At 30.7% G+C, this 12546-nt stretch overlaps 1 long non-coding RNA gene across 6 annotated transcripts in view; it reads right to left on the reverse strand.

The window, feature by feature from the left end:
- The window catches only part of LOC129960079 (uncharacterized), an 80741-nt gene extending 77535 nt beyond the window's left edge, over positions 1–3206 (reverse strand). The window contains exons 1-2 of one of the 6 annotated variants that reach the window (XR_008783527.1): positions 3100–3206; positions 944–1036 (exon numbers count right to left, since the gene is read on the reverse strand). This is a non-coding gene — a long non-coding RNA (uncharacterized LOC129960079). Of the gene's footprint in view, positions 1–943; positions 1037–3054 lie in introns of all 6 variants that reach the window. The other 5 variants (XR_008783531.1, XR_008783526.1, XR_008783528.1 and 2 more) reach the window with 5 other exon arrangements.
- Between the last annotated feature and the right edge of the window lie 9340 nt (positions 3207–12546).

Genomic DNA, 12546 nt, shown 5'->3' on the forward strand with positions numbered 1-12546 from the left:
TGAATAAAACATAATGTACAATTATTGGAAAATTTACATTGAAATAAAATAAATTTGAACTCCAGCTAAATGTTGAAACACATACACACACACACACACACACACACACACACACATACTCAGACACACAGAAACACACACACACACAAATTACTAAACAATTATAAGAATATAATGACAGTATAAAATTAATTTCAACAACTGATTAAAAAAAAAAATTTTTTCAAATCCATATTCATTTTAGGTTGATATGAATAAAACATAATGGGCAATCATTGGAAAATTTATATTGAAATAAAATAAATTTTAACTCCAGCTGAAGGGTGAAATACATACACACACACACACACAAAATTACCAAAAAATTATAAGAATATAATGACAGTATAAAATTTATTTCAACAACTGATAAAAAAATTTTTTTGAAATCTGTATTCATTCCAAGTTGATATGAATAAAACATAATGTACAATCATTGGAAAATTTATATTGAAATAAAATGAATTTGAACTCCAGCTGAATGATGAAACACACACACACAAAAAACACACACACACAAAATTACTAAACAATTATAAGAATATAATGACAGTATAAAATTTATTTCAACAACTGATAAACATTTTTTTTTTTTTCAAATCTGTATTCATTTCAGGTTGATATGAATAAAACATAATGAGCAATCATTGGAAAATTTATATTGAAATAAAATGAATTTGAACTCCAACTGAATGGTGAAACACACACACACGCACACACACACACGCACACACACACATACACACACACACACACACACGTACACACACACACAAAACACTCAGAACTGAACACCAAATAAACAGTGAATGAAAGATACTGTATGGAAAATTAATTTAAAATTCAAATGATGTGTTTTATCTCTGTGGTATGAAATAAAATATTTAAAAAATGTCAATCTTACTTTTGAGAATCAATGTAATGAAGCCCAATTTCATATCTATATAAATTCATTCTGATCTTCGGCATCCAAAAAAATTTTAGAAATAATTATGCCCTGAAAATAAAAAAAAGAAATCAATAAAATAAGCAGGAAAACTGAATTAAAAATAAAACATTCATTATTTTACAAATTTTTCAATCTAAATAATAAAAATGAGACTCTTTAACCTATTAAAAAATGAAACAATTATCATTGGGAAAAATTTTCAAAACATGTAAAAAAGAGAATCCAGCTTAAGTTTCAGGATGAATGACATGAAGTCAAATATAATATTCGGGGAAATTATTTCTGCTGTTTGGCAGCCCCCAAAATTTAACAAATACTTATGCCCTTTATAAAAAAGAGAAGAAATTCATCTAAAAATCAGCAATACAAAATTAAATAGAAAACAGACAACTGATTAGAAAAATTTCCCCACTTATTGATAAAAATTATATTCTTCATGCTTTAAACAAATTAAAGTAATAATAATTTGGAAATATTTTCTTCCATATACTCAAAGTTATTAAACAATTATAAGAATATAATGACAGTATAAAATTTATTTCAACAACTGACAAATAAAAATTTTTGTTCCAAATTTGTATTTATTCCAAGTTGATATGAATGAAACATAATGTACAATCATTCGAAAATTTATATTGACATGAAATAAATTTGAACTCCAGCTGAATGGTGAAACACACACCGACACCTACCCACACACATACACACACAAAACACACACAACTGGACACCAAATAAACAGTGAATGAAAGATACTGTATGGAAAATTAATTTAAAATTCAAGTCAAATGCTTTATCTCTGTGGTATGAAATAAAATATTAAAAAAATATCAAGCTTTTTTTTTTGAGTAACAATGGCATGAATCCCAATTTCAAATCTATATAAATTAATTCTGATCTTCTGCATCACAAAAATTTAAGAAATTATTATGCCCTGAAAATAAAAAAGAAGAAATAAATGAAAGAATCAGGAAAACAGAATTAAAATTAAACATTCATTATTTTACAAATTTTTTAATCTAATTAATAAAAATGAGACTCTTTAACCTATTAAAAAATGAAACAATAATCATTGGGAAAAACTTTCAAATTCTCACACAAATATTAAAGAATAGTGTGAATACAATGACAGTACACATTTTACTGTAATAACTGGAAAATAATAATTTGTGTTGGAAAACTGTTTTCATTCCAAGTAGGATATGAATATAATATAATCTACACAGAGAGAAAACTTTAAATTGCAATGAAATATATTTGAACTTCAGTTAAAATAAAAACTAAATAAGACTGGGCAACAAATAATTAATGAAAGAAAAGATTCATTGAGCATGTGTGATTTAAAATTTATGTAAAGTATTTCAAGTCTGTGATTTCAAGAAACTCCTACTGAGTGTTCAAGTATGCCACCAGCCAAGTGTACTAAGACCATAGAGCTGATATAAAGTATTTCAGCTCTATGGTTCTAACAGTTTGCTAAATCATGATCGTCGTAAATATTGGCCATTTAATAGTAGAAATCTAACACGCTCACAGTTGTATAATTTATTTAAAAATAAACCTGTGATGTCAAATCAATTGATGAGTAATTTGCCCAAAGAAAGGGTAACTTCCACTTTTCCTTTTAGCAAACGTGGAGTAGATTTCTGTGGTCCATTCTTAGTAAAATACAAAAACCAGAGTACAGGAGTACTTAATAAAATTTCTGTCTGCATATTTGTATACATAGTTACGTAAGGGATCCATTTGGAATTTGTGTCTGATCTTACTTCCCAAGCATTCATTGCCTGCTTAAAAAGGTTCTTTGGGCGAAGGGGTTCTAAAATCTTCTCGGATAACGGTAAAATATTTGTAGGTGCGAATGTAGAATTAAAAAAATTATGCGAGTTAGTTAAATCTGTTGAAGCATTAAGTAATTATTTTAATAATGAACATATAGATTGGCATTTCATTCCTCCCAGATCTTCTAATGTTGATGGATTGTGGGAATCGGGAGTGATATCATTTAAATTTCATCTAAAACGTGTAGCTGGAAATCCAAATTTAACCCTTGAAAAATTCATCACCTTACTTGCTGAAATAGAAGCTATGTTAAATTCACGCCTTCTCACCTCCACTTTCTTCTGAATTTGACAATTTTGAGACTCTTTCTCCTGGCCACTTTCTAATTGGCGGACCGGTTACCGCTACAGTAGAGCCTCAATTTATTGATTTTAAGGAGAATAAACTATCAAAATGGAAAAGAGTCACTCGTTTATCTCAGCAGATTTCGAAAAGAGATTACCTAAATAATTTACCAGAAAGGAGCAAATGGAAATTTAACAAAAATAATGTTGAAATATGCGCTCTTGTTTTAATCAAAAATGAATCTCTTCCAGGTATCAAATGCATCACAGGTGGAATTATAGACGTTTTTCCTGGGAAAGATAATAAAATTACAGTAGTGAATATTAAACTTCCTGATCGAAATATAATTAAAAGAAATATCAGAGATGTTTGTATAAAAATGTGTTAATTATTAATTATCATCCTTATATTATTTATATATTAGTGTATTTGTATTTATTTATTGATTTTTTGCCTATATTTCATTGATTTAACTTGCGTTATTGTAAATTTTGTTCTCAAATTTTTATTCATTTATCTGTTGAAATTAGTATTTCAACGGGGGCCAGGATGTTCGTACTACCTGCTACTTCCTGTTTCAATGTATGGTGTCTTCCCCTATATCCTGTTGAAAAATACTTCATTTTCACAGTCCTACTCATACAGAGTAAACTTGCTTTTACTTTCCTTGTAATTGTTATTATGAGTGTTAATAGTAAAAAATTTATTTTTTATAATTAATATGGATTAAGTCCATTATTCTCGAATAGTTCACTATCGATGAATTTATTACTTGCTGGCATACCGCCAGAATTAGGCCTACCGCCGCCATAACAATTCCATTAAATCGTCAGTTAGTAAAGCCGTTTTATTTTAATTGCTTTTAATATGTTCTGTTCATTTTATGCATGAACTTCTTTCTAGTAGGAACCCATCCCATGACAACATAGCGCTATTAAAAAGGTAAATGTCCGGCTATCTACTAAATTTCGTAGTACAGTAACTTCATTTTTTATTCGTCTTGTGAACTACACATATTTTATGCAGATTCCATCTTCCTTAACTTTCAACGATGGAAAAAAATCACGAGATTAAATATTTGATGAAACGATGAAAACGGTTTGAATGTTAGGGTAATAATACAATCTAGTTTTAGAAATTAGTCAAAAAATTATTTTTTTAAAAATTGTTAAAATTTAGTAAAAATTAGTACAGCTATTGAATTTGCATCATTAAAATGACAAATCTTTTATTTTAAAATGTCTTTAACCGCATTTTTGTAATAATACTTTCGGAAGTTATCTCGAAAAAAAAACCCGCCAAAATTCACTTTGATTTATAATAAACTAACATTTTAATTAAGTTTAAAAAAAATCGCTGGAAGATGCCAATTTCCACCCCCAAAAGTATATATGTATGCCAAATTTGACAGCTGTATGTCAAACTATCTTTGTGGATCACCAACACGCACACATATACACGAAGACGCACATCTTTATTATTAGTAAAATAATGAGTAGATTTCTGTTTTAAATATACTTTCAAGAAACTTTTTGAAGTTTTCTTACAATTCAGTTTAACTTTAAAACCAAGCAATGATTTTAAAAAATTTTTAAAGTGCACCCATTTTTAAATAATTAAAATTTTAATTACATTTTTTTAAAAATCACCCCGCAAGAAATTTTTTAATTAGTTGCAGTTTAATATTTCCATTTCAGATTAAAGTTCAGATTTGAGGTAAGATTATAGAAATTTAAGGAGATGTATAGCACAAATAAAGAGAACCATATAAGACTTCATAAGCAATACATGTTACATGACTGTCGAAACTAAAAGTTTAAAAATAATTTGCTGAAGAAATCATTAAGAGAAAGCAACATAAAATATTTAGTTGAAAATTTTAGCAATCAACAATCCCGGCCAATTAATTGGTCGTCAAACGCCGCTAGTAACAAATAAATCGTTACCATAATTAACAGAAAAGATGATGCAATGGGAAACGTAAATTATATGACTAAAATATAAATTTATCAAAATAATATAGTTAAGCTATTCAAAAAGTAAATTTGTTTGAAGAAATGACGAATTGCTTTTTATTACAACAAAAGAAAGTTTTATATCGCAAGAATTAACATAGATTTTTGCACTTAAGTTTCTTAATAAAAACTCAACATTAGGATTAACGATTTGATAGAGTAATGAAATTGATTTGATTTTCATTACAACATCGTTGAAAATTATACATAAAACATGTTTTAAAAATTGCCAAAATTAAGAGCAAAACAATATAACTGGCACCATTTACTGATGAGAACTTAACAGATCCTATTTTTAATAACTTAAAAAGTTGCAAAGCTTATATACAAAGCGGATATTAAAGATATTTGATAAAACATATGACAACTTTTATGAAGACATCTGCATCCTATCATTCACTCAAGTACACAGTGAAAAGTGTTTACAGCTATTTCAAAACTGAAAATCATTAGGGATATATAAATAAGGAAATTCATTGTTTGAGAAAAACTTGGAATTCTATATATTGCTTCCAAATGAAATGGAATTATGAGATGATTTGGATGCAGAAATGATTGCTGATATATTTGCACAATCATCTAGTGAATTGCCAATCGTCATTATTGATTTATCCTGAAAGTAGTGAACTGCAAAAAGCATTTTTCTGTACTTTGAGCTGTTAGTCTGAGACAATAAGAAGTGTTCTTTTAAAACTATTAAAACTGGTAGATGTTTTGGATTTTATTTTAAGCTTGGATGGAAAAAAAAAATCTCAAAATAGAAATATAGTTCCAGAATATCAATACGCTATACATCATACATTAAAGATAATTTAAAATTCTATATTAATTTGCATTCATATTTCATATTTCTCACTTTCTTAAATATGTATAATATTTATACACTGCAGTTAGTATATATCTAATATATCTTTTAAACTGGAAATAAATTATGTTAAATTATCGATTTTAACTATACACACATATATATGTGTGCGTACATAATTAACACACGTATGTGTGTGAATGGGCCCTCAGTGCCGCCTGGTAAACCCAATTTTCATATACTGTTCACCACTGATTTACAATTTTATTGTGAGATAATTAATTTCGGAATAATTCGGAATGCTCTTAACTGATCCAGACAATCACAATCGTGTGAGAGGGAAGCAGATCCCTGAAAATGGAAAATTGTTACTGGCTAAACTGGCCTGTTATTTCTTATGGTTACTGAAGGATTTGATGATGACAGAAAATGAAAACTCTTCATTCAATCTAATCATTGAAATGACTGCTTTATGGGAAGATTTTCTTTCTAACGAATTGGGTTCTATCTTATTCTTGGAAATTCTGACGAACTGGTGCTTACGTAACTGGAAATTATTGAACTCGGGTTTATCTGAATTAGGCTTTTACAGGGGTGTTTGTGGGACCCCAAAAAATCCCCGGAAACTTTTACGGACTTACTACCGACATTTTGGAGTTTCGAGAAGGGGGGGGGGAGAGAAATGAAAAATTACGATTATGAAGTATTGAATGACCTAATTATAAAAGTTCAATGAATTACTTTTTTTGCAAAATTAAGACCTTTGAACCCAGGTCACGTGATCGCACATCTGGTCGAACGAAGTCTCTCCCTTTTTTTTCTGCCGCGCCTACTTGCCGAAAAGAATCCAGAAGAGAATGTCCGAGAACCGGGGGAATGAGTCATAACTCGCAATAAGGAAAGAACAAAAAAGAAGTTTTTCCCCCTTTTCACGCATTATCACTGCCTTTGGAGAAAGAAAGGAAAAGTTTTCACCACACACACTGACCTTGCGTTTTCTGCTTTCAAAGCAAACAAAATTACCCAGATCAAAATAAATAATTCATTATTATTCCTACTTCCTTTTGAACGACGATCCCCGGAATTTCCGGGTATCGAAGTTCAAAATCCCCGGAATTCCGGGGTTTCCCCGGAGCACAAACACCCCTGCTTTTACATCTGGTTAACTAGAGATGAATTATAGCAGTTTATAAGATAAATTAATATATTGCAATACTTAAAAAAACTTGCTTTAGTGTTTCTAGCGTATTCATATCTTTATTTCGCTCCTCCCTGTATTAAACACTGTTTAAATGTACTGAATTTTAGCTCAAATTTAGCTCGATATTGAAACACACTACACCGCACACTGCATTCACTAAAATAAAGCAATCACCGAATCTAAATCATTTCTTTTCACCTATTTAATTAATCAGCTGAAATCTACTTTTATTTTTTCCGGATAATCAACTATTTTTGACGTCATGAAAAGAAATTGCTTATTTAGATGTTTGACGGTCAAGTAATGTTGAATTTTTATCTCTCATCTTCCATTTTATAAATACATACCCGATAATATCGTTATCTCATATCAATCAAATAATAGTCTTTCATTATTTTGAGCCATATTATTTCTAATTATCCTTCTGTATCAGACATAAATGCCTGAGATGTATCCGCATATTTCATATTGTAATAAAGGAAAATCAGTCTGAAGTTACAAAACTAAATGCAACTTATAATTTTAAACTTATTGAAAATATCCATCAAAAAGCGAAATTTTTATATAATTGTATCAGCACTTAGATATAAGACTCGCAGTTTATGATTAATTCTCAACAAAGCTAAAAAGTATGAAGAATTGAATAAAGTAACGATTTAATTTATGACAATAAAAGAGAAAAACAAAGTGAATTTTCTAGCCAACAACGAAACATTTCTTTTGCTTCTTCGGAAAATATATTTAATGCTTAAAAGGTTTCTTCTATTTTAAATCAGTATATTATAATAATTTGAACAATCAGAACAGGTTTTAGGTGACACATTCAAATAAACACGCAATAAAGTTGGGATACTCTTATTTCAAATTCACATTAACCAATTTTTTCAAATATCAATTTTTAATATTAAACAGACGTACGAAAGCTCATTATTTCCAACAGTTCTAGAAAAGCAAAGTAAACAAAGGGTATATGAACAATAATCCTATAACATAAGTACCCATAGATACACCACGGATGAAAAAACTGTTTGTCATCTGATGAAAAAAAAATTACTTATAAATCTTGGTTTCTTTTTCAAGAAATTTAATTAGTTACAAGCATGAAGTCAATATACGACGGAAATATAAATCACTTACTCTCACAGTTTTTGAAATTCGAATATGAACACATAAATAATAATTATATCAAATAAGTGAACATTTATGCAAAAATGCCCATATCTTGTAAAGAATAAATCGATTCAGCCAGTGAATGAATATTTCTCTCTCTTTTTCCCTTTTTTAAAATACAAATTCGATTATATCATTATTTCATATCAGCCATATAATATCCTTAAATATTTTGAACAGTATGTTATTTCTTATTATTCTACAATAACAGGCATAAATATGAATACATATGATTTATTCGCATATTTTATGATAAAATAAATGAAAAATAAGTTCCAAGTTACAAAATAAAATATTTCTTATGATTTTAAACTGTTAAAAATGTCCATCTCTGTTAGAGTTTTAATTCCTTCCGGTGGGGAAAAGGGAAAATCTGTTGCTCTAACCAGATGTATTCGAGATGCCGACGCGGTGCCATGTACTCTCTTGTTTTTGTGTTGTGTTGTAACTTAAAAAGTTCGTGTCCATATATGTGTAAAAATAAAATGTATGAAGGTTTCAACGCCTGCTTCCTCATTAATGGAATTGTCATGCACTGATTGAACATCGTGGTGACCAGGATGTGATGTGTTGAAATTCGAAAATCGAAATTCGTGGAAAAGCATGACAGTTTGGAGGAAGCACAGTGAGGAACTGAAATCAGAGGTGGGCTCATTTTTTATTTGTTCTAAGTTTTTGAATGAGTTACTTTAAAATGGATATCAATAGATTAAAGGAAAGGATTACGAAATAGCTTCACGAAACATCTAACTAAAATAAAAAAATACCTTAAGTAAAGAAATTTCTAATGAATACACAAAAGAAACCAAACTTAATGAGATTGTGAGTTTAGAAGTTCAGCTCAAGAAAAAATTAAAGGATTTAATCAGCGTGGGTGACAGTATTCAATTAAATATTGGCCTACGCGGGCGAAATTGAGCAATGCGAAGACTACAAAGACAAAGTAATCGATCTAACATCTAAGATAGAAAAGACAAATAGAAAATTTCAGAGAATTCCACAAATAAAGACAAACAATCCAATTACAAATTACACGGAAAAGTTATTCCCTTAGAAATCAAAGTGTTAATTTACCTGAATTAAATATACAAACTTTTCAGGGCGATTGCAGTCAATTTATAGACTTTTGGAATTTCTTCGAAGTTGCAATTCATAAAAATGATTCATCAACAAAAATTGAGAAATTTACTTATCTAAAAACGCATCTTGGTGGAATTGCCTTAAATGCCGTATCGGGATTTTCATTAACTGAGCAAAATTATGATGCATCTTATAGAGTTATTAAAAGAACGATTTGGCCGAACAGACGTAATCATATCTTCTCACATGCATAAACTTTTATTGATTGATCCAAAAACTTGCTCAAATGTAACAGGCTTAAGAAAAAATTATGATGCAATAGAAACTCAAATTAGATCGTTGCAATCGTTAAATGTAGCTACAGGTACTTATAGTAACCTATTGTGCCCTGTAATACTACAAAAGCTACCCAAAGAATTAAATTTAAACTATAATCGTCAACGTAAATCAGGTGAATTGTTTGACATTACTAATTAATAGAATTCACAAGAATTCAAGTAGAATGCGTGGAAGCTTTGATATTGTTAGCGAATCCAAAATTTTCTAATATAAAGGAATATTCATTTAGAAACAAAATTGATCAAGGTTACAAAAATAGACATTCTTCGTATACGAATGCCTTAACTGCACATGCTGATTCATTTCAGCATAAATATGAATCAAATCGTAAATTTAATCAAAAGAGAAACTTTTATCCTTCTTCCGATGACAGACTGAGTAATCAAAACTGTATCCTTTGTACTGAAAAACACATGAGTCATGATTGCTCACTTATTATTAATGAAAAGAAAAAAAAATCGTTAATGCCTAAAGGAAAATGCTTCATATGTTTTCAAAATCATATAAAAAAATTCTGTAATAGTAATTATCAAAATTGTAAGCTCTGCGGTTCTCTTTCGTATAAATCTTTAATTTGTGAAAGATCTCAATCCGGAACCGAAACTAAGAATATTCCCGCTCCAACCGAAGTAGGGACTTTTATCCCCAAAGAAAATAATTCCGCTTCTAACATGGTATCTTTCAGCACCGAATCAAAAGAAAAAATAGAGGCTCTGGATTGACGTTATTACAAAGGTTTTCAGACGTAGTGAGCGGGAGAAGGGGAGGGGCGCGCTTGCGCTGTATGTTGGATTACGGAGCCAATAAATCATTCATTAGAGATGTGGTCGAGAAATTGGAATTGGTATTGGAAACAGTGAACAAGGAGGTTTTATCTATTCACACTTTCGAAAGTGAAACCGTTGAGCGTCGTCTTTACGATATAGTGGAAATTACTATAAGGAATGTGCAACACTCGACTCGGTATGATAAAATACAAGCAGTTGTATTTGACTCGATTACTTAGGCGAAAATTCATACTCCATCGCGCTTTGTTAGAAACATAGCGTTGGAAAGGGGAATTAATTTAGCAGATGTTAGTACTTCTGACAGGATTGAGATTTCAGAGATCTTAGATGAAAGTAATATAAGGATTAGTAAAAGATTGATTGCCGCTGATAGTATTTTCGGATATTTACTACTGAGAAAGGATGAGGGAATTGATTGTAAGGAGATTTCTGCAAACCATTTGATCGTCGAGAGTGAAGAATCAAGCTTTAATAGGGTAAAAGATTTGTGGTTATTAGAAACAGTTGCGATAAATCCGGATAAAGAAGTGCCTCTTTCAAATAAAGTAACTTTGAAATCGTTTGAACAAAATACGACTATACAAACGAAAGATACGAAACTTTTTTGTTATGGAAGGAGGATAGTAAGACATTAGGCAGTAATTATGAAATTGCAAAATGTCGTTTATTTGGTTTAAACAAAACATCAGATAAAAACAAGGAATTATTTGTTAAATACGATGACATCATTAATGAACACTTAAGGGAAGGTATTATAGAAATAATAGATTTGAATTTAGACCAAGATATAAACACAGGTTATTTTCTTCCACATCATGCCTTAGTGCGTGAACGGAAGGATAGTAAAAAGGTTAGGATTGTCTTTGACGCATCATCAAAGGGAAAAGGCGTGTTATCGTTAAACGATTATTTAGAGGGCGGACCGAACTTAAATCCTTATTTACTTGAAATCTTGTTACGGTTCAGGTTACAATATTTCACGCGCTTTTTTCGAAGTAGGCATCGCAGAGAAAGATAGACAATTTCTGAAACTCCTATGGATGAAGGGGATTGTCCTAATCTCGGTTTCAGCCCTCACAATATTGAAATATTCCATTATAAAATTAAGCAAGGAAAACTATAAAATTAAGCAAGGAAATGATCTACATTTAAAGTCAGGTCAGCATGAAGCTTCGAAAATGTTCTATGAACTCCCCAATTCTAAATGAAGCTTGGGAATTAGCTAATGTTGATCGCCGTGAAATATCCGAAGAATTAGGCGTGCCATTAAAAATTCTTGGACTCATTTGGGCAATATCAACGACGAATTTACCATAGACATTCACCAAATTTCCAAGATGAAGGACAGTAATCTTTCAAAGCGATTGATTTTGAGCATCTGTGGGATGCTGTTTGATCCACTGAAAATGACAACCCCTTTCAATGTCAAATGAACTACAGAACATCTGGGAATGGGAGCTGAAATGGGATGAACCACTACCACCGGACATTCAAAAGATATTTCAGTCAAGGCTGGATGAGGTGAATACTATCCCTCAGATTTCTTTGCCTCGTCCTTACTCCCTTGATGCAGAGACTCCAATGGCCGAAATTCACATTTTCTCCGATGTAAGCCCCAAGATTTATGGTTGTGTGACCTACTTCAGGAAACTTACCAACGGTAAGGTGAACTCAAGTTTCATAATGGCGAAATGCCGCCTAGCTCCATTGAAAAAATTGAATCTGCCCAGTCTCGAACTCATGGGACCCTTTGTTTCTGCCAGATTAGCAGAATACTTAAAACGAGCATTTTCCTGGATTACATCTTACCACATCTTCTGGTCGGATTCACAAATCAGCCTTCATTAGATAAAAGGAGACTCTCTGTGTTGGAAGGAGTTTGTAAGAAATCTCGTACGGGAGATAAAGGAGAAAATCAACCGAGATCAGTGGAATTACTGTAGAGGAAAGACTAACCCCGCAGACAAGTTAACCCGAGACCTGTCTATCCGAGTGTTATTGCAAGATGATGTTTGTTGACATGATTCAGACTG

The sequence above is a fragment of the Argiope bruennichi genome, chromosome X2 (assembly GCF_947563725.1).
Source record: "Argiope bruennichi chromosome X2, qqArgBrue1.1, whole genome shotgun sequence".
Classification (NCBI taxonomy): Eukaryota; Metazoa; Arthropoda; class Arachnida; order Araneae; family Araneidae; genus Argiope; species Argiope bruennichi.